The sequence below is a fragment of the Pipistrellus hanaki genome (assembly GCF_964339955.1).
Source record: "Pipistrellus hanaki genome assembly, chromosome: 18".
NCBI lineage: Eukaryota > Metazoa > Chordata > Mammalia > Chiroptera > Vespertilionidae > Pipistrellus > Pipistrellus hanaki.
In genome coordinates, this window is record NC_140520.1 from 3,051,155 (window position 1) to 3,074,287 (window position 23,133).

The 23,133-nt window shown below is 45.7% G+C and overlaps 1 long non-coding RNA gene across 2 annotated transcripts; it reads right to left on the bottom strand.

The window, feature by feature from the left end:
* Nucleotides 1-786: 786 nt before the first annotated feature.
* Nucleotides 787-23,048, bottom strand: LOC311612937. Of its 2 annotated transcripts, none has more exons than XR_014793375.1 (3): nucleotides 22,687-23,048; nucleotides 17,969-18,043; nucleotides 787-3,328 (listed from the first exon to the last, which is right to left on the bottom strand). It is a non-coding gene; the product is annotated as an uncharacterized lncRNA (long non-coding RNA). The 2 variants fall into 2 exon arrangements; XR_014793376.1 differs by lacking the exon at nucleotides 787-3,328 and adding an exon at nucleotides 12,417-15,819.
* Nucleotides 23,049-23,133: the final 85 nt, after the last annotated feature.

The window sequence follows — 23,133 nt, forward strand, 5'->3', positions numbered from 1 at the left end:
TCTCAAAAAAAAAAATCAATTTTTTAAAGAGTAAACTTCAAATATTTAGAAATTTCATTTATACGGGGGCGGGGGAGTAAGTTAATAGTTGTGAGTACAGGAAGTAGAGTTTACTCTTGTATTATTATTTATTAACCAGAGGTCCACTGCATGAAATTCGTGCCCGGGGGAGGGAAGGAGTCTTCACCCCGGCCTACATCCTCTCACAGGAGAGCCCTTGGGGGAGTGGGCCTACGCTGGCTGTCAGACACCCTTAGCACTGCCGGGAGGGCGGGAGAGGTTCCCACTACTGCTGTTGCGCTTACCAGCCATGAGCCCGGCTCAAGGCTTGTGGCTGAGTGCCCCCCCACCCCCTGTGGGAGGACGGGTAGGAGGTAGCTGATCAATGATTCTTTTTTTTATGCTAAGTGAAATAAGCCAGGCAGAGAAAGATAAATATCACATGATCTCAGTCATTTGTGGAATATAATGAACAACATAAACGGATGAACAAAAATAGATCCAGAGACAGAGAAACATCAATCAGAACATCAAACCTCAGGGAAGATGGGGGACAGTGGGGGTAAGGGGGAGAGATCAACCAAAGGACTTATTTGCATGCACATAAGCCTAATCAATGGACACAGACAACAGGAGGGTGGGGGCATGAATGGGAGGTGGGGGTAATGGGGTAATAAGACACATATGTAATACCTTAATCAATAAAGAAATTTAAAAAATAAAAGATATATATATATATATATATATATATATATATATATATATATATATATGTTTTTTTATTTTTTATTTTTTATTTTTTACAGAGAGGAAGGGAGAGGGATAGAGAGTTAGAAACATCAATCAGCTGCCTCCTGCACACCCACTACTGGGGATGTGCCCGCAACCAAGGCACATGTCCTTGACCAGAATCAAACACAGGATCCTTCAGTCCACAGGCTGACGCTCTATCCCACTGAGCCAAACCAGTTAGGGTTCAATGATTCTTTTCTTTGATGTTTCTTTCTCTCTCTCCCCCTCTCCCTTCCTCTCTGAAATCAATAAAAATATATTTAAAAAACAACCACAAAAAAAAAAAAAAAAAATCCCTGAAATTGCTTTCTATACCACACAATTCTCCACTTTATTTATTGAGTTTGGCACAAAATAAGTTTTGGTTATTAAGAAAGATTAAATCTTCTCTTTATGCAAAGATCCGTCCTTGTTAGGAATGTTTAAAAAATATATCACTTCCTCAGGTAAGCCCAAAAGTGGAATTCCAAACAGTCTTAGAAATAAGTACACAGTCTTCCAAACTTATTCCTTTAAAGGGGAAGAGGCATTTGGCAAGTGCAGGTTTTGCCATGTTTGTTAAACCATCAGAGACAGTTTAACCTAGTAGTCAAATACATTAGCTTTGGCCTGGCTCAACTCCGGGTTCCACTGCTTGCCAGCTATTTGACTTGGTGCAAATATATCAATGCACAGTGCCTGGCATCTAGAAAGAGCTCTAAAAATAAGAGCAACTACTGTGTATTAAGCATCATTTTATGTTACCACTCATGAAGACTTAGCATGCTGCCTCATTTCTTCCTAACAATGCTATGAGGGAGACACTTTTATTTTCCCCAAATCACAGATGTGAAAAATCACAGAAAGATTAGGCAATTGGCTTAACTTAACAATTAACGAAAGGATATATACCAAGTCTGTGTCCAGCCCAGGATCTCAAACAAAATTCTATCCTGCCAATTCTTGGCATACAGACGGGACCCTCGCTAAGTCTGATAACTTTACAAGTCTGAGTAGGAAGGAGACTGACCACCAGCCAGTCGGGGAATTTCCAGAGACCCCGGGAGGTCCTCCATGGTATATGGCCTTCCCTTGGTCATTCACCAGGGTGAGGTTCTGGTCCTCAGTCCTCTAGGCTCAGAAATCCAATCTATAAACACACAGATGGTGGATTCACAGTCACCTCAAGCTCCCACAGAATGGTATTCAAAACCAGGCTACCAGTTATGACTCATAATACAATTTATGAATAGAAATAGAAATATAATGGCCAAGGGCCAACATATTCATGTCCTGTGACCAGCACTTATTAATCAGATGGTAAGAGGTAGTCTCTTGCGGAGCATGGAATAAGAAACAAGGGCGTCTGTTCATGCTGAATGCTTGATAGAGGCAGACTCAACCACCCCCAAAGCAGCCTTTTACCTGCCTCCAGCGCTGAACAGGCCCGTGCAACCTCTGACCTACAAACTCTTGGTTAAACACCAAATTTGTCTCCCAGCTCCTCTTTCTCTTTACATTTTCAGGGCTGACCAGCTGTGGCTCAAATATGTTCTTTCTTGAGCTTAGAATAATTTTTCCCCCAGGTTACAGCATATTTCTTTTCCATGAAGATGTTGACAATTCACTTTGATCCATTATGTATTGGCTTTAAGGTTTACGTGTAAAAGGGCAACTTTAATTTCAGGTTCTCGGAGGGGAGCCCTCTCCCGGAGGCCCCGAAGTAATGCCAGTGGCAGGAGACAAACCCGCTGGTGGGACTGCCTCCCCCTCTCTGAAGGTGCTGCTCAGGGCTCTCGCCTTCAGAAACAGAGACTGTGCACGGTCTTCGCCCATCTACAGAAGAGGAGAGGCAACACTGCGTCTGTGGCTCTGGAGACACGCTGCTCGGAGAGAGATTTGCGTGGCTCTGGGGACGCTCTGGCAGGCGGGGGAAATCCGCGCACACGGTGCGAAGTGGTTTTTCTTGGCTCTCTGCTCTGGGCCCAGGAGCCACAGCACCAGCAGTGGTTCCTCTCTCCTGCAGAGCTTCCAATGCCTGGGAGTCTCCTGCTGATAACAGCATGGAATGCTTGGAACTAGTAAGAGAAAAAGTTGGAAGCCCTCCCAGTTAGAACAGCCAAGACTTAGCGGAGGGCAGTTACCTCCGGAACCTTTGGGCCCGGGGTCACTGCACAGAAGGTCCAGGGATGGGTGCCTCACTGCCTCTGGGTGTACCTGACAGCCATGCACAGCGGACCACAGGGAAAGAAAAGTGTGACAAACCCCTCTCCTCTCCTGCAGGGAGCGCTTGACCCATCTTCAGAGGACACGCAGGAGGAGGAGGGTCCTGGGAGCAGGAGGAGGAGGGTCCTGGGAGCAGGAGGAGGAGAGTCCTGGGAGCAGGAGGAGAAGGGTCCTGGGAGCAGAGTTTCTCCAGCTGCCACACTGGGAAGGGACAAGAACTGAGCCCTCCCTTTCGAGGCTTACCTTTCCTAGTTCCCGTTTTCAGGATGGAAAGAATCTCAGGAACTCTGGGTGGAGCCGATTATGCCCGCATCCTCTCCCTGGAAGCTCTCTGGATGACGCGGGGAGAGAAGGGTAGAGCTGATCAGGGACTCAGGCTTTGGTTACTGATTCTCCTCACTGAAGGCCAACCAGAGATCCAGATTGTCAAGTCCACTCATTCAAAATGTCACCTTTACCACATCCTTCCTCTCTCCAACAGTCATCCATTAAATGATGCTCCTAACAGTGTTCAGGGGTCAACCAAGTAGGCAGCCTTGGCCCCTTTATGACTCCAGATTCTTGCAAAAGGCTTGTTTTCCGAACATTCCTTCCTGTGCACTCCCCTTTGGATTGGCCCTACCCACGGAGGTAGATTCCAGACCTTCCTCCTGTATCTTTGGCTTGGCTCAAGCCTCTCCCTCTCCACTGCAGAGTCTGAAAGCAGGGAGATGGCCAAAATAGGCAGCAGGGAAGAGTGCAGGCATTCCTAGTACATCTGCTCAGTCTCTCAGCAATCCCGATGTCAGCGGACCTCTCGAGTTTACAGGCCTGGGCCCGGGACAGAGGCTCCCCTGTCCCGCACCGGGACACACGGGTGGGCAGGGTCTCTGGGAGGCTGTCTGCTGAGTGCTGCCGGTCGGAGACACCGACGTTGATGTGGTGCTCTCCAATGGTCTGTTCTGGGCACAGTTCCTCGGGGCTGTTCCCTAGCGCCATTGGCCATCTTGCCCTCTCTCTTGTCATTGGCCCTCAGGGGCATTGCCTTTCATGGCTGCCACGGGGAACTCCCGCTGTAGTTATTGTTGTGAGAGCGGGCACACAGAGGAAAGACTTGCACAAAGCCAGCCACCACTCTGGCCAGGCCTGCTTGACTGATTCCAAGGTTTGTTGAGCCCTGGCATGTGCTGTGTGCCGCTCGACCACGTGGAGGGAAATGAAGATAAGAAAACAGGCTCTCTCCTCCAGGAAGCGGCCTTCTAATGGAGACACAGGGGCAAACACTAATCACTGTAATTAAAGGTGAGGACTGAGGGGCGGGCGGCAGGTACACTCTCTACACCTAGAAAAGTTTAAGAGCATTTTCATCTATCCAGCCACCGGACAGACGCCTGCAGATCTACCTCCTAGGGCACTCTGATTCTATTTTTTGCCTAAGAAGTCAGCACCAAGGTTAAAAAACAACAACACTGTCCTAGTTGGTTTGGCTCAGTGGAGAGAGCATCAACCTATGGGCTGAAAGGTCCTGGGTTCGATTCTGGTCAAGAGCACATGCCTGGGTTGTGAGCTGGATCTTCAATAGGGGGCATGCAGGAGGCAGCCAATCAATGGTTCTCTCTCATCATTAATGCTTCTCTCTCTCTCTCTCTCTCTCCCTCTCTCTCTCTCTCTCTCTCTCCCCCTTTCCCTTCCTCTCTGAAATCAATAAAAATGTATTTTTAAAAATACTTATAAATGCCCTATCCAGTGTGGTTCAGTTAGTTGTAACGTTGTCCCATACACCAAAAGGTGACGGGTTCGATCCCTGTGCAGAAGGCAACTGATTGATGTTTCTCTCACACATCGATCTTTCTCTCCCATCTCCCTCCTTCCTCCAAAATCAATTAAAAAACATGCACGGGACCTATGTAAAACTATCAACAATAAAGATTTTTAAAAAAACAACACACATATACAAAACAATGGTAACATATTAAGCACCATAAGAACTTTGTAATGCCCTATGTGCAAATAACAGGAACTTAGTATGTTATAACTCTCTTTTATTTTTTTTTAAACATAATTAGTCCTTTATTTTTATTTTTTTTAACATATTTTATTGATTTTTTTTGCCCCCCTCCCTCCCTCCCACACATCCCCTTATAACTCTCTTTTAAAGGGATCTATTTTAAAATAAGAAAGTTGGTTAACTGTCATTCATTTCCATTTCATAGCAAGAGAAACAGAAATTACACATACCTCCCCTGTTCCTTAGGTCAACTGACCAGAGAACAGACAGGGTTCAGTACCAAGAATAAAGTTGACTCATACTCAGGCTCTCTCTCCTTTTAGAACACACTGAAGAGTTGGAATGGGATAACATTCATTCTCATAGGGAAACAGATGAAGTTGCCAAGGGAGAGAAGGTAGGGAGGGAGCAGGGAAAATGAGGTGAAGGAATAGGAGGCAGTGGCTATTGCACTGCTTTTGACAAAGCCCTTAGTCCCAGAAGAAAAGGCTGTTCAAGAAAGATTATATTTTCCAGCCAGAATGATGGGGATGCATAGAAATCACATTATGTCCTGGGGGATGAAATTAAGTCTTGTAACAACATGAAGAAATACATATTTGTAGCCTGGTACCAGTCCAAGGACCACAGGACTAGAAAACATAAAAATCTTACCTAATAAAAGAGAAACATGCAAATTAACCATCACTCCGCTACACCCACAGCCAATCAGAGTGAGTATGCACTTTAACCCAACAAAGATGTAGGATAATTTGCATAAGCAGGCACAGAAGCCTGCTATCAAGGGAAGGGGAAGGAGAAGGGGGGCGGCGGAGGGAGCTACTGGAGTGGTGTTCCAGACAGAAGCCAGGACTTGCTGGCTCCAGGCAGCAGGGGAGCAGGGACGGGCCAGCTCCAGGCGGCAGGGGAGCAGGGACTTGCCAGCTCCCGGGTGGCTCAGGTGGGGAGCGGGACTTCATGGCTCCAGGGCGGCTGCGAGTGAAGCCAGGAGCCTATTCTTGCATGAATATCATGCAACAGGCCTCTAGTAAATCACTAAGAATACAGGCTCTAATGTATAGAATCGGTAGTAACGAGAGGAAGAGGGCCTACCCAAGGCAGGAATCTCACTGGGGCCTCAGAGTAATCTTCGCCAAGAGGTGAGAACCTAACACCCAGGAGCTGGACAAGGTACGTGAGAGACCTGATGGGACAGGACATCACACATTTCCCATAAGCGCATTGTCAAAACAACGACACGAAGGAAAATAGGACACGGGAAGCTCTCTGGGCTTTCTAGGTTAAAATGCCATTTCATCCTCCGGGGAATTCTTCGGGCCATTTTTTGTATCATTACCCTTCCACTACTTATAACTGTGACTTGCCTTAACCTACTATTGAAATATTCGTGCTTGCTTTTACATAAACTACAAACTACTTGAGGGTAACGATCATATCCCTGTACAGGCGCACCTTGGAGACACTGCAGGTCCAGTTCCCAGCCACCACAATAAAGCAGGTATCACAGTTAGGTTAAGTTTTTTCTTTTTTTTGCTGGAGGAGGGCCTTGCCTACAGTTTGTAAAAAATACAATCTCTGTGAAGCTCAATGAAGCACAGCACAATAAAACAAGGTATGCCTTTACCTTTGTTGGCAACTAGTCTATTGCCTTAAGAAATATTGCTTGCTTTGATGTTTTAGATGCATTGGACTTGAAAGTCAACAGTTACAAGGGCTGGCAAATCCATAGATCTGGTCAAGAATTTCCATGAGGCAAGGCAACATTTGGCAATTGCAAGGGCATTTGAAAAGAGTGTCAGATTTTGCAATAGCTCTGCAAATAAGATAGATTTTCTGGAGTGGCAGGGTTAGCAGAAAAACATGTTTTGAGTGGTAAACAGTTACCTGTGTTCTCACCTTTATAAATCATGTAGGACATAATCTCTGCCAGATTTAAACAGGAAGGACTGACATAAATAAGTTTTCTTAGCATTACATTAGCATTATGCTATGTATTGTACATACAGAATATTTTTAAATGTAAGATACTATTACTACCCTTAAGCCTCAATTTTTTTTTTTTTTTTTTTTTTTTTACAGAGAGGAAGTGAGAGGGATAGAGAGTTAGAAACATCAATGAGAGAGAAACATTGATCAGCTGCTTCCTGCACACCCCCTACTGAGGACGTGCCGGCAACCAAGGTACATACATGCCCTTGACTGGAATCAAACCTGGGACCCTTCAGTCCGCTAACACTCTATCCACTGAGCCAAACCCGTCTGGGCAAGCTTAAAATTTTAATAGGAAGTCAATGTGTATATACATAAAATTAATCAGAGAGCAATATGAACGTTACATTTACAAATTAAATACTACAATAATGGCGCTAGAGAAGGTGTCCTAAAGATGGTGGCCTTCAGGTAGGTCTTGGGAGTCTCCCAATTTTTGTAGGTCTTTCTCCTGTAAAACTTGACAAAGTCCTCTCTCCTGTGGACATATGAAATATAATACAGTTTACTGCTTTAATTACACCCCCTTCCACCCATTAGTATTTCAAGATAGCATATCATATACCTAGTGTGAAAATGTGCTTAGCTTTTTTTTTTTTTTTTTAATATATTTATTTTTTACAGAGAGGAAGGAAGAGAGATAGAGAGCTAGAAACATCGATGAGAGAGAAACATCGACCAGCTGCCTCTTGCACATCCCCTACCGGGGATGTGCCCACAACCAACGTACATGCCCTAGACCAGAACCGAACCTGGGACCCTTCAGTCCGCAGACCGACGCTCTACCACTGAGCCAAACCGGTTTCAGCATGTGCTTAGCTCTTAACCTCATATTCCTCTAGCCTTTGAGCTGAATCAATAACCCTAACTTGTAGATTAAGCTTCACTCCTATTCAAAAATTCAAATTCCTCCTGCTAGAAAGAGACAAGATTAGGTGATTATTTCTAAGAGTCCATCTCAAAAGCAATCTAGCTTTAGGGGGTTCCTGCCTAATACTTCTATTCCCCCAGAACTAGGTTTCCTGCTGGTAACTTGTCCTGCCATGAATAGAGTTATAGGTCACAAAACTATATCCTTGTCACTGGGACCCCAGGTTTCCATGGCCAACTGTTTGGATGCCAACTTTCTGTGAACTTAGACCTGTTTAAATTGTCCAGTATCTGTTTAGATCAGCACCCTGAATCTTGGATTCATCTTGGAATTAAAACTTTCTGCGTGAGCTTAAGGGGATAGTTTGACACCAGAGTCACAGAGAGGACATTGATGACCTGGGAGTCTCTTATTTCAGATGTTTCTGACTATAAGTCAAAAGCAATGAAGGGGGCAGCTCTGTTAGGGACTCACCACCTTGTGATTCAATGAAAGGTATTTTGGGAAAAAGGCTTCATACAGCATACAATGGATTAACAGGAAGCCAATGTGTATAAACAGGAAGTCAGTGTGGATAGCAAGGTGACAACCATCAAGACACTATGTGTCTTAGAATTTATGCGGATAGAATGGGGCAATGCCTGCAAAATGCCAAGCCATCAGCACATATTAGTCCTCTTCCTTTTACACATAGATTTTACAGCGCACGGAGTGAGCTTTAAACCCTCCCTACACTTTCTGAATTGAGTATTTCCCCCAGAGCAGTGCCTTGCCCCTTAAAGCAGCACATCTGAAAAGTTGCAGGGCTGAGAGTCAGACTCAAGTCTTCAGAAACCACAGCCAATTCTCTTTCCCCCAAACCGCAGGCCCTTCTTTTTGGGCTGTCTTATAGATTTAAGTCTGCGATAGCTTGGATTAGAATGCTAACAGTGGGATGGAGATCAAGGAAGGAACGGAGAGATCCTGGGTGTCTGAGCTTCTTAGGGCCTCATCATCTATGCTTATTTGTAAGCACACACACACATCAATATTTTATTCCAAGATACATATATTTTCGCATTTCAACATCAGAAATTGAGACACTTGTTTTCAGTCGTTTCCACTGCTCAGTTGTTGACATGGTTGCTATTGTTTGCTCATCTGCAAGCCTGGTTGTCATTCCTGGTGGCATCACAGAACAACTAAAACCCATGGACATTTCAGTCAAAAAATCCCTCAATTGACACCAGGTAAGACCAAGAAAATACCAGTGTCAAAACTTGCATAATAAATGCCACAAGCTTGGGGGGAGGGGGAAACAAATGGCCGCACCCTCCTTAAGGAATGGTGAATCTACCCTGAAAAGTTTCTAGATTGGATTACTCAAGGTCAGGTATTTCAGAAACATCTTAGAATTTACAAGAAGGTATTTTGTAAGAATTTATTTGGAGTTGGCAAACTTGTTCCCAAAAGTAATTAGATTACATGAAATATTTTCTTCAGGATCTTAAAGATTTTTTATTTTTAAAATTTATTTTAGAGAGAGGAAAGAGAGGGGAAATAGAGACAAAGGTATCAATGAGAGAGAACACCGATCAGTTGCCTCTCTTACGCGCCCTGACCAGGATTTGAACCCACAACCTTCTGGTGTATGGACAATGCTCCAAGTGAGCCACACCAACCAAGGCTTAATTAAAAAAAAAAAAAAATGTTTTGGTTGAGGAAACATTGATGGTTGAAACCTTCATGGGCTGACTCCTGTACATCTCTTGCTGGGGATCAAGCCCACAACCCAGGCATGTGCCCTGACCAGAAATTGAACCAGTGATTTCTCCGTGCACAAGATGGCACTCAACCATCTGAGCTACATAGGCCAGGGCTTAGTGATTTTTTAAATTGACTCTAAAATATGAGGACACAAAACACTCAACACAAAAGCCAGTTCTGATTTTTAAAAAATGTATTTTTAATGATTCCAGAGAGGAAGAGAAACATTAAGAGAGAATGATCAGCTGCCTCTTATACACCCCCTGAAACCTGGGCATGTGCCCTGACCAGGAATTGAACTGGGGACCTGTTGGTTCATGGGTTAATGCTCAATTATTCAGCCACATAGGCCAGGCTCAGTTTTGATTCTTGGTTTCATTTAAAGATGAAAACAGACTGCAATCTTCACAGAAATAGTTGCTTAGGGAGTTGAAAATTTTCTCCTGGATGGTAAGAATTTAGGTTGCAGTGATGTGCAAAGGCAAGCAGGAGTCAGGCATGGAGAACTGTATAGTGTGATCAGGAAGAAATTGATGTTTCAACTCAAATCCAAGAGATAAGGAGGATCTGTCAGTGGAAAAGTGAAGGGAAGAGAATTCCAGAGGGAGGGAAGGGTTTGTCCTCACAGCCCCTACTATGGAGTCACACAGGATTACATAATTACAGAGCTGGAGAAGTAGTACAAGAAAGTGTTCAAAGGACATTAACAAGTAGTTCAATTAGGACCAGAAGTCATATCCCTTACCTTTTAGGGAGGACACACAATTGTCTAAGGTAGACTCTTTCCTGACCCAAACAGTGACCGAGGCCATCACTCCCACAGCCCATCAGGCACATCAAACAGCCATGAGCTAGCCTGACGAGACACATAGCCTCTTTCTGAGCGCAGACGTGCAGAGCCCTAAATGCCGTTCACGCAGGAAGAGGGGGGGTGTAGCGGTAGAGGAGGAAGCTCGTTGCTGAAAGCCAAGTGCTAAAAGCAGCTGCCTGTGACATTTCTGTCAGTAGGCCTTCCTCCCTCACTGTGCATGACACACATCAGATGTTCTGGTTTATGATTTCAGCTGCAGAGTACATACCCTTTGAGATCCAAGCTCACGTATCTCTTCCTAGCGTGCTGCCTGCTCATTAGCAGAGCTTTAAAGCTCAGCTGAGTGATAACCAAATGCCGAGAACACAGGGACCCCTTTCTCCTACCCTCACGGAAGCACGGACTCTGGTGGATGGGTTGTCTTAGGCCCAGGTACCTAGTCTCTGTACTTGCTAGGAGGAGACAAAGCACAGGCTACTCAATTCTGTCCAAATGCCAGAACCATGCCAGAACACAAGGTCACATACTGCTGCTGTCCCCCCATTTGGACCAGCCCAGAGGACAATCTACCCTCTTTCCTTTGGAAGACCCAGAGTAGAGGCTACGGTAACTCGTAGTCCCAGGTAAGCACCGCTTTATCCGTTACGTAGTCCAGACCCAGGGAGGGCCAAGTCTTTGCCTATTCATATTGTGTTTACTTCCCTTGGGTTGTAGTTAATTAAGGTAGAAAAAGCTATTATTACAGGGGAGATAACAGAAGCAAGCCATGGTGAGCTTTTTGCTTCTTTGATCCAAGAGTACAGATCCTGATTTGAGTGAGATATCAGCAAATGAGAAGATACCATTGCACAATGGTAACAATGAACAATCTCCAAAAAAATAAAAATTCCTGTAGTCCTAATCATTTAAAAATATATTACTTTAGAGATTTCCATTAAGTATTGGCGCCAAAATCTGTTACTTGTTTCTAAAAACATGCTGGGTCATATAACCTCTTAGATTACATCCCTAAATTATCTCATGTTACTATGGAAACCATTAAAACACACGTCAAAGGGTTTTCATTTTATTTATTTATCTTTTTAAAAAATATATTTTATTGATTTTTTACAGAGGAAGGGAGAGAGCCAGAAACGTCGATGAGAAAGAAACATCGACCAGCCGCCTCCTGCACACCCACCGGGGATGTGCCTGCAACCAATGTACATGCCCTTGACCGGAATCAAACCTGGGACCTTTCAGTCCACAGACCGACGCTCTACCACTGAGCCAAACCGGTTTCGGCGGGTTTTCATTTTAAAGAACAAAATTACAATGATTACAAAAATCTACTATAATTGAAATGACAGTAGTCTGTGAGCACCATGGCTACTTGCTTTATCATTGGGTGGCCACATTTAAATGAGTTCTGTCAGAAATCTTCATAACCAGGTATTAGACCCAATTCTGGGTGATCTGACTGACTGGGTGGCTTTGGAAGGAGCATGCTAAAATTAATAGTGAGGTTACTTCAGGGCCACTTAGTCCACATTAATTTCTCAACTCCCACAAATTTATGTCTGCTGCATTTAGGAAATGTGTAGTTATGTCTAAGGCAAAGTAGCCCCCTGGTAAATTCATTCATTTAGTCTACAGTATTCAAAGAAAAACTACATATTCATTTTATTCATGAATAAGACCAGATTCCTGCCTTGTAACATACAATTTAATAGAAACGATTACATACTAGACTGTGAGCTCCAAAGTCAGGGTTTGAGACTTTCTTTTACTACTTTATGTCCAGGGTGTCTGTCTCAAAGGAGAAGCTCAATAAATATTGGTTGAATGTATAATTGTATGAAGAAATACGTACCTGATGTTACCTCTCCAATACAAGTGTGTACTACATTTTTTGACCACCATATTTTAATTGTAGATTAAAACTGTATCAGACATTTCAACATCAGCCATCAATAACTCAGATTTTGCAACCTTTCCGGGCACGGGATGACGCCCAAATAACGAGCAACACAGGCCAGGGCAAAACATGCATTCTTTAATAACACATCATAAACATTTCCTGACATTTTTCTAAAGTATGTTTTTTTTCAAGACTGCATCTGTAATCCATCATTTAGAAACACACACACACACACACACTCAAAAAAAAGATTAAGTTTCTTATAGTCTTTATTTTAAATAATACTGTAGTGAACAAGCTTGTACAAGAATAGTTGATTATTTCCTAAGGATAAATTCTCATAAGCAGAAACCAGATGACTGATGGTTTCCAGACACCTTGAGGGCAATAAAACTGGTTTTATAATTTAAAGAAACTTTTGCCAGTGTGCCACATGAAGAACTCTTGAGGTCCTGGGCTTTATAATTTAGAGAAACCCTTTTCGATATCCATACCTGAATATTATTGTACATTTTCCTGTATTTTGGTGACTTGCACTTTTTTGCTTAAATATTGATTCCATTATTTTTGCCCATTTCCCCACCTGTTCACCCCTTTTCTTTTTGAGATATCTCAAATGCCTCATTTTTTATGGAAGTAGATTTTACAAGTACCCTCCCTGCATGTTCCAGGCAATTTGTTTGGTTATTTATTTTAGGGACAGAGGGAGAGGAAAAGAGAAATAGAAACATTAGTGAGAGAGAAACATTATCGCTCAGCTGCCTCCTGCAGGCCCCCTGCTGGGGATCGAGCCCACAGCCCAGGCATTTGCCCTGGCCCGGAATGAATCAGTGACCTCTTGGTCACTGAGCCACACCAGTCAAGCCTTGCAGACAAACATGGATCTAACCAGTAATGGTTTCTTCAAGTCAAAATGATAAACGAAAGGTACTGGAATTCTAATTACTCTCGTTGGGGAAGTGAAAGCTGAACTGTGGAATTTACTGCAGCCCAGATTCCTAAAGAGTTTTGCTAAAAAATAAAGACAACCAGATAAAGTGGCTTTACATTAAGTAACTTTGTGCAAAATGCTTATGACAGTGCCTCGCACAGAGACTGTGCTGTGTAAATGTTAGCTGCTATTTATCATTATTTTACATTGACGACCCCCATTTTGAAATAACCAGACCATTTTTATAGCCATATATGTAGACCTACCAAGCAATATGTATACCAAAAGAAACTATCGATATGTTTGAAAACTGAAATAATTTTTTCCCATTACAAGTAATGTAAATGTAGTTAATCTGTTCCAGACCCCAAGTGATTTCCTGTTTAAATTAAAAAATATATATTTTTATTGATTTCAGAGAGGAAGTGAGAGGGAGACAGCAATATCAATGATGAGAATCATTGATTGGCTGCCCTCTACTGGGGACCGAGCCTGCAACCTGGGCATGTGCCCTTGACCAGAATCTAACCCGGGATCTTTTAGTCTGCAGGCCAATGCTCTATCCACTGAGCTAAGCTAACTAAGGCTTAATTTTTCTTATACACAGGACATGTCTAATGTACTGTTTAATCTATAAACACTTTAAAAACGAAAGGACATGAAATGTAAATCTAACAAAAAGGAAATGACACGTACAATGAAAATTTGCATACACACTAGAACTTAACTTTAATGTTGACAGCTGTCGATGACTGAATGTGGAAAGGAGGGATGTTAATGTTTGGAAGGGGAGTCCCCTTCCGTAAGAACATCAGGTAGCGGTTCTTCTGGGATTCTTTGTCTCTGGTCTCTGTGCTCCGTTAGAACCTGCTTCAGGCTCACTGAGCCTGTCTCATAAAAATCTGTCCAGTGATGATAGTTTTTGGCTGTGTTTTCACATTTGGCCTGAAGTGAAACGCTGCACTGTCATTGAAGAAGTTTATTGCACGGTTTGCTACTTCTTTGTCAGGGTGATATTTCTCAATAAAAGTGCATTTCTCCCCGTTTCCCAAGCATCTCGATCAGTGAAGTGGGAAAATCCTCCCTTCCCTCCTCCTCTGGAGAGCGCGCCTCAGCTGCTGTGTGCTGCTGCTCCTTCTGAAGGCCCTGGAGTTCCTCGGTGGTCAGCTCAGTGCTGTGGTCCTCCACCAACTCCTCCCCACCATCATCCACCTCCTAGCCATGGACCTGTCCGGAGACACGATATCCTCCACCTCAGACACAGGCTCCCCCTGAAAGGCTCTTTCAGCAACAGACTCAGACCACAATTCCTTCCAGGCTGACTGCACGGTCCTGCACACACTCCCCCCCACGCTGTGTCTGAGCCTCAAGCCAGTGAGGACATTAAAATGCTCTTTCCAGAACTCCCTGAGGGTTAAATTAGTTCCAGAGGTCACCTCAAAACACCTCTGTAACAGTGCCTTTGTGCAGAGTTTCTTTTTTCTTTTTCTCTTTTTTTTGTTAATCCTCACCAGAGGGTATTTTTCCGTTGATTTTTAGAGAGTAGAAGGTAAGGGGAGAAACATTGATGTAGACACACTGATTGGCGCATTCCAACCAGGGCTGGGATCGAGCCTGCAATTCAGATCGAAATCAAACCCAGGACCCTGTAGTTCTCAGGCCGATGCTCTATTCACTGAGCCAAACCAGCGGGAGCTGCGGTTTCTTAAGATTAGAAATGACCTGCAGGTCCGGGGCTGGGGAAGAGGTGGTGTGTCAGGTGGCGAGAACCCGGGGTGATGAACCTGTACTCCGCCACCACCTCGCCCTCCGAAAGCATGGAGGGTGGGCAGGAGCGTTATCCATGACAACAAGTGCCCTGAGTGGCCACTGCTTTTCCCAGAAGTGTTTCTTCAGTCTTGGAGCAAACACTTGAGTCTACTCAATAAAAAATTGTCTGGTTACCCAAGCTTTGCTATCAGCCCTCCTCATCACATTCAACTTATTTTTCATGACATTCTTTTTTCTTGAAAACTTGTGTGTTTTCAAAATGGTAGACAAGTAGAGGCTTCAATTTAACTCAAATTCCCACACACCACCAGCCTGTCCTTCACAGCCTTGTGCCCTGGCTCCTCCTGTGGGATGTGGGTCCTCTTGGGCTCTTGCTTCCAGAAGAGGCCTGTCTTGTCACAACTGAACACTTGTTGGGAAACAAATCCCTCGGCCTCTATGTGTTCGTGAAATTCTGTCACAAAATTATTAGCAGCTGCTTTGTTAGAACTGGCAGCCACCCCATGGCTCCCTACGCTATGAATGCCACTTTTCTTAAATTTATCCAACCACCCTACTGGCCTTAAACCAATCACTTTCAGCAAATCACTCGTTCCAAGGTGTTTTTCAGGTCAGTAGCAGCATCTTCACTGTTCCTGAGCCACACCAGGCTTAAGGAGCAACAGTTCAGGAGTTCCAACCACCTGCTGCTGCTGTTGGTCCACATTCTCGCACTCACAACATGAAATACAGACGCCAGGTCACCCAGTACGTCTGGAATGTAGGCGATCCTAAACCTTCTGGCTTCAGAGGCAGCTTTCACAATGAATGTTCAGCTCTACCATGGTTAGAAGGAACCCAAAAGAGTGTTTTCCTAAATCAAGATGGCCTTTTAAGTCTATGGATTAGTCACCTATAATGATAATTTCATGCATATTTGGTGAGAACGAAATGATGACTACTTTCTGATGATTCCAGACAATACTAATTATTTGACTTTGGGCAAGTTACTTAAACTCTGTATCTGTTACCACTGTATCTGTATCTGTCTACAAAATTAGGTTTATGTAGTACCTGGTTTATAGAATTTTATGAGTAAATGAGTTAATATGTATAAAGTGCTTAGATAAATGCCTGGCATATAATAACTACTTCCTAAATCCTAGCTATCATCAATTTATCATTATTATAATTAGTAGTATTCTCCTACCCTCAACTGCCCAGAATACTAAAGACAGGAAGGGAAGGGAGGAAAAGAAAGAAGAATGGAGGAAAAGAGGGGAGGGAAAAAGGGAAACAGGGAGAAATAAAAAAGAGGAAGGCACTCAGGGTTAGCCAAGGTCAAGGAGGTAGATGAGTCTGGCAAATACGTAAGACCACGTCTAGAAAAATGTTTGCTAGGAAAGATCCTGACTGTGATGTAGGTTACAAAGAGCATAGGCCAAAATTCTCCCTGTGCCAACATATAAGGACCAGGAACCAGGCCACAACACATCGAGGAATGGATTAGGGGCATGGGTACTGGACGGCTCCAGATAAAGAAGTCCTCAGGCAATGTGTTAAAAACAAGTTACTTGTTACCCATACGGATTGTTTTGTGAACTTTAAAGTGTCAGTTTATCCTAATTTTTTAGGCCCCCCCCCCCCAATTTTGTGCTTTTGAATGGAAATCCATTTTAGATAATTATTTAAAAACCATCTAAATATGCCTTATTATCAAAGTCATGGCAAATACTAAAAAATATGATAAACAGCACATACAGTATGCTTCCTTGAAAAATATATACTTGTATATTAAAAAATTCTCAAAAAAAACAAAGCAGTAAAATAAATCCTTGACCACCAAAATTTATCAAACTCACAAAAAGCGAGTAAGTGGAGAAAAACATTTTTGACTAACTTGCATACTGATGAAATTTTTTACTGCACCTAATTTGTTTTCTACCAAATTCTGTTGACCAAATTATCTCCTGCTAACAGAAAGCCAGGGAAGCCAACTGATTAGGATGCCAAAGTGCAGGCTGGTGAGATTAAGTGAAAGGTCAAAGCAGAGCGAGAAGAGCCCGGGAGAAACAGGGAGGGGCTTGGAGGGCATCTCCCCAACTTGGATCCGTCTCCCTCAAGTTCATCTCAGACCCAGCCCTCGGGAAGCGGCAGGATTACACTTGACACAACATGAATCCAGAGGCAGATATTCTGAATGAGAATTCTCTACTTTAAAGAAACAGTGTTTTTAGAATCGGCATTCTCTCCTTTATCCTAGGCATTTACCTGCAGACTTCTTTTTCACATATGGTACAAAATAAAATTTCATTTTCCTTATTAAATTATAAATGGAGGAGTGCTCTTAGTTGATTACCGTATTTTTCGGACCATAAGACGCACTTTTTCCCCCCCAGAAGTAGGGGGAAAAAGTCCCTGCGTCTTATGGTCCAAATATAGCCCACACATATACTGTAAAAAAAAAGTTTTTTTACTTGCCCGGCTCTGTGTGGTCTCTGTGTGCTTGCCCGGCTCTAAAATGGTTCTAAATGCTGCTGTTTACTTTACAGGGTTGATTACATGTGTTTATGACTGTGATGTTGGGTTTTAATGCACATAAAATATTTTAGGACACTATTTGTTTCAGAATCTTTTTTTCTTCATTTCCCTTCTCTAAAAACTGGTGCATCTTATGGTCCGGTGCGTCTTATGGTCCGAAAAATACGGTAAGTATTATTGTGTTTTAAAAGAATCCTCTTCTACTTTGTTTGGTGAAATGGGGATCATGGCACTTCCTATTTCCTACCTCAGAAATAATGGAATCACTGAGAGAATGTAAGTGAAGTAGTGGAGTTCCAGAGGAAAAAACTTGGTAATTTTATTCTTCTCCTTTCCACATAGTGATTATCTTTCACAGCTTGAATCATAACTAGTTGTTAGGACTTCTCAAATTTTACACTTACCCTGCTTATCCCATTACTAATTTCTGAAGCTATAGCTCTTACCTTGAAATCTTCAGTTCTGCTCACTGAGTCCGCTTGTGAACAGCAGATTACCCACGCCTCATCCAGTCTGTCAACCTTTAAAAGAAAAAAACGAATCTCGGGAATGTTGTGACAAAGCCAAAAGTCACTAGAGAGCAAGCACCATGCTTGATTTTGAAAGACCCCATAACAAAATACTTTCATTTAAAGATTTCACTCGTTACAGAAGAACTTGGAGATCTGGCTCTTCTGACCATGCCATTTATTAGATGGTGGCCTTGGAAAGTATGTTAGCTTCTCTTGGCCTTAATTTCCACTTCGTAATATATGTGTGTATGTGTGTGTGTGGATGTGTGTGTGTGTGTATAGTGTATTCTCAATGATTCTGAATCTCCTCTCAGCTCTACATTTCTTTTTTTTTTTTTTTTTTTTTTTTTCAAATCAATCTTTATTGTTCATATTATTACAAAGGTTCCTCATTTCTTCCCCCCTCCACCAGGTTCCCACCCCACCCTCCGCCCCCTCCCCATCCCCCATTGTCCTCATCCATAGGTGCACAGTTTATGTTCAGTCTCTTCCTCCCTCCCTTTCCCCGATAGTAAATCCCTTTTCAGATAGTAAATCTGTTACTTAGCATTATCTCATATCAATAATACCTCCACATGCCCAATGATACACTTCACACAAAAGACATTTCCAAATAGGTCAACCAGCCTCATCCAGGCCCCACCCAAGGCACTTACAGATCAACACCCCAGCGCTATACTAACTCAACACATCCAGATCTAAGCCTTCATCACTTGATTCAGCAGACCCTCAAGTTCCCGCAAAAGTTTCCAGCCATGTCTGAGAGGCAGCCGTGGGCAGGTACAGGCGAGGAGCGAGCTGTTTCGGGTCTGGCTGCTCTGGGCCTGGCCTCTGTTGCTCTGGTTCGTTCCACAACCAGCTGCTCCGGGTCTGGTCACTGCCGCTCCCGACCTAGTTGCTCTGGACTTGGCTGTTGCTGCTACAGGCCTGGCCGCACCCGACCCGGCTGCTCTGGGACCGGTTGCTCCGGTCCCGGCCGCTCCGGGCCTGGCCGCTCCCAGCCTGACAGCCGCTGCTCCGGGCCTGGCTGCTCCCAGCCTGGCAGCCATTGCTCCTGGCCTGGCCGCACCAGACCCGGCTGCTCCGGGCCTGGCCGCTCCCAGCCTGGCAGCCGCTGCTCCTGGCCTGGCCGCACCAGACCCGGCTGCTCCGGGCCTGGCCACTCCCAGCCTGGCAGCCGCTGCTCCGGGCCTGGCCGCACAAGACCCGGCTGCTCCGGGCCTGTCAGCTCTACATTTCTGATCCTATGCTTATTAGTTTATTTCTTCAATGTTTTAGGCATTAATCAGAAAGAAAACCTGGCAGAAAAGCAAGAATGTTATCTGTATCGTTACATCATTTTTGCCAGCTCACCTGCCCTGTTTCTACTTTTTAAGCTAAAAACCACAGTGTTGCTCTTGATCTTTGTTTCTTATATGCTTTATGGGCAAACTGTAATAATATTAGTTTGTAAACACTTATAGAGTGCTTTCCAAGTTTTACCAATCATTTTTGTAAGCTCAGGCTGGTAGATATTATCTTCAATTTACCTGGTAAAGAAACCGAGGCCCAGAATAGTTCACTGAATCTAAATTCATTTTAGATAAATATTTAAAAACCATGTAAATGTGCCTTATTATTACATTCATTATAGTTCAAGGATCTACAATGGTTCTTATGACAGAATCAGACCCTGGACTGGAGCTGGCCACTTACTAGCTGTGTGACCTCTGGAAAGTTTCTTAACCTCTCTGAGCCTCAGGCTGCTTATTTGCAAAAGAGCAGTAGTGAGACAGTAAGAAGAAGCCAGGAAAATCCCTCAGCAAGTAGAATGGGGAAACCGAGACAGGTAGTGGAACAAACTGACCGAGCAATTTGCAGTCAGATAGGGAAGCCCGCCTCACTAGACAGGACATCTAGGCCTCAGTTGTAGTTCAACTCCAGGCCCAGAAAAGCACAGACAGTAAGTTATGGGAACAAGCCTTCTGACCCCAAAGCCTATCCTCTTTTCACAACAGCACAGATCCAGATTTTGTGGGGCCTCGGGCATATATAATTTTAGTGACATCTTCAAGCAAAGGAACACAAAACTACAATGTACACTGAGTAAGATCCTGTGAACAGATTGTTAGGACCCTTCTCGGGGCGGTATTAAGTGAGGGCCTTGAAGGTTAATCTTCAGAATTTAGTTTTATGGTTTTCCATGGTTATATGTTTACTTAGTGCTTACTATATGCCGAACACTAAAGTAGATACTAATTTTATTATCATTTCAACCCTATGAGGCAGACACAATGCTTGTCTGACAGCAGAGAATGAAGCTCAGGGAGATAAAATGAGTTCCCTGAGGACACAGGGCTGGTGAGTGCCAGGCTGAAACCCAAGAGACCAGGCTTCCAGGTCCATGTCGCAAACCTACCACACTGTGCTCCCCTAGGTCTTCTTTTGGGGTTTCCTGGGAGTCATCTTATTTCCATTACACAACCACAGTCCAGGCCCTGGTGGGTTTCAGGTCTGAACCAGTCCTAGTTCGTCTCCTTAACTCTCCTATTATCTGTCCTGAATGCCGCTGCCGCCCTAACAATCTTAAAGCGCTGCTGCCCAAGTCCCAGTCCCCACAGTGACCTGAAGCGCCTTCCCCTTCTCAGCATGTATGAAGAGTAAAAATCAATTATTGCTCATAAGCAGCACTTGGCCATATATTCTAAACTGTCTTCTATTAGCCCAGCCAGGGTGGCCCAGTGGTTGAGCACCACTCCATGAACCAGGAGGTCACCGTTCAATTCCCAGGCAGGACACATGCCCGGGTTTCAGGGCTCAGTTCCCAGGAGGAGGCATGTAGGACGCAGCCAATCAATGATTCTCTCTCATCATTGACATTTGTATCTCTCCCTGAAATTAAAAAATATATATTTTAAATTTTTAAATTATGTTCTACTACAAAGCTAAACTTTCTGAGGTGTGTAAGAGACACAATGCAGCGGGTGGGAAGAACACACATGGAGCTCTCAGACTTGGATCCTTCACCCCCACTCCACCACAATCTCAGGTTCTTCATTTGCAAAACAGATAAGGCCAACCCCAGAGAGTTCTAAGAATTAGAGGGGAGGGTGTGCTTACAGGGAAGGGAAGGTTGGGAAACACAGCCAGTGCTCATCAGATCCTGGCTGATTTCTGCCAGACCCAGCCTCCCCAAACAACTTGGAAGCTCTTGAAAGGCAGGGGCCTAGGCTCGTACATTTTTGACATTTCTCAAAAGTCCTGGATGCCACAGACACTCCGTAATTACACACTCTGGTATCTGGTCTTGCTCAAGAACCTACACTGGTTCTTATGACAGAATCAGACCCTGGACTGCAGCTGGCCACTTACTAGCTGTGTGACCTCTGGAACGTTACTTAACCTCTCTGAGCCTCAGGCTCCTTATTGGTAAAAGAGCAGTAGTGAGGCAGTAAGAAGAAAGAAGCCAGGAAAATCCCTCGGCAGGTAGAATGGGGAAACTGAGACAGGTAGCGGAACAAACTGACCGAGCAATTTGCAGTCAGATAGGGAAGGCCGCCTCACTAGAGAGGACAACTGGGCCTCAGTTGTATGTAGTTTAACTCCAGGCCCAGAAAAGCTGCAAAACCCACGGCACCAGGACCGGCTGCAATGATTAATGACCCTGGTGCTGATGAGTCAGTAGAGACTAGGACCCTGAAAGAGCACCCTGGAAAACGGGTGAATATTCTGAACCCCCTTACCCCTTGACCTCCCCTAAAATTCCCGCCAACAAGAGAGACAGAAAGCCCTCAAAACAAAGGACCAGGCGCATGGCGGCCGTTCCCTGCCCCCCTCTCCTTCCCCACGGGCGTGTGCATCTCTCAACTCCAAGGGTCCCACAGAGACTTGCCACCAGGGGAGCTGACCCCCTGAGCCTTTCTCCAAGGCCCCCCACTTCTCCCACTTGGCAGGGAGCATCCCCCTGCGGCTTCCTCCATCCTAGACCCCCCTCCGCGCTTCGCTGTCCCCAGCTTTAGCTAATGGACCCTCAAAACCACCTGGACGCATGCTGTGACTTCATCTTTCGGGCACCGAGGCCAGCACCCACCCACCCACCCACCCACCCACGGCCGGCTGGAGAGGCGGGGCTGCTCCGGGCCAGGCCCCCATCCTGGTCCAGGGACGCCTGCCTCCCAGGGACAGGCAGGTGAGGACAGCCCAGGTGCATGGCTGCGGCCGTCATCTGCCCTTGGAAGTCGGCGGCTGCAGTCATGCTCTGTCCCAGGCCCGCGGCGTCCATCGGGCCTCGGCCCCGCTGCCTTCTCACCGGTCCATGTCCCAGGCGCTCACGCCCTCCCTCTCGGGCCGGCGTGGTCGCCCTCAGACCCGCCCTGCTCTCCTGGCTTGTGTGTTAACACCCACCATTCATTCATCCATCCATCCAATGCCGCAGGCGAAAGCGCCATAAATTCTCCCGTCCAAACCACCGGGGGCCGACGAGTCCGCCGCCGCCGCTTCGGAGAACAGGAAACGGGCCCCGAGGGCTGGAATGACTTCCCGGAGTCACCGGGCTCCAGCGGGGCCGCGGCCAGGTCCCCGCCCGCCTCGCCCGGCCCAGGTGCGCCGTCCATTCAAACGGGCCCGGCCCGGCCCTGCGCGCCCGGCGGCCTTCCGCCCTCCGCCCCCCGCACCTGAGCCAGGCCCCGGGCCGCGCCGCCTCCCTCCGTCCATCCGTCCGTCCTCGCGGCTCTCCCCCATTTCTTCGCCAGACACCGGGGAGGGGGTGGGGGGGAGGCCGACGTCCGCGTCCAGCCGCGAGCTCCTCCGACGGCGGAGGGACCACTAGCCCCGCGGGGCGCGCGGCCGCGTGGACGCCGCTGAGCCGGGCCGCGGCGCGCGGGCCTCGCGGGTCTCGCGGGGCTGCGGGTCACGTGCCGGGGAGGGGGCGCCGGCGCGCGCACGGGGACGCACGGGAGCGCGCGGCGCCGGGAGCGTGCGGAGGCGCCCGCGGCGGCTGGGGTGGACGCGCCGGGGGGAGGGGGCGCGGCCGGGCAGGCCGGCTCCGCCCCCTGTGCGCATGCTCGGCCCCCCCCCCCCCCCCCGCGCCGCAGGTTATAAAGCCGCCCCGCCCGCCGGCC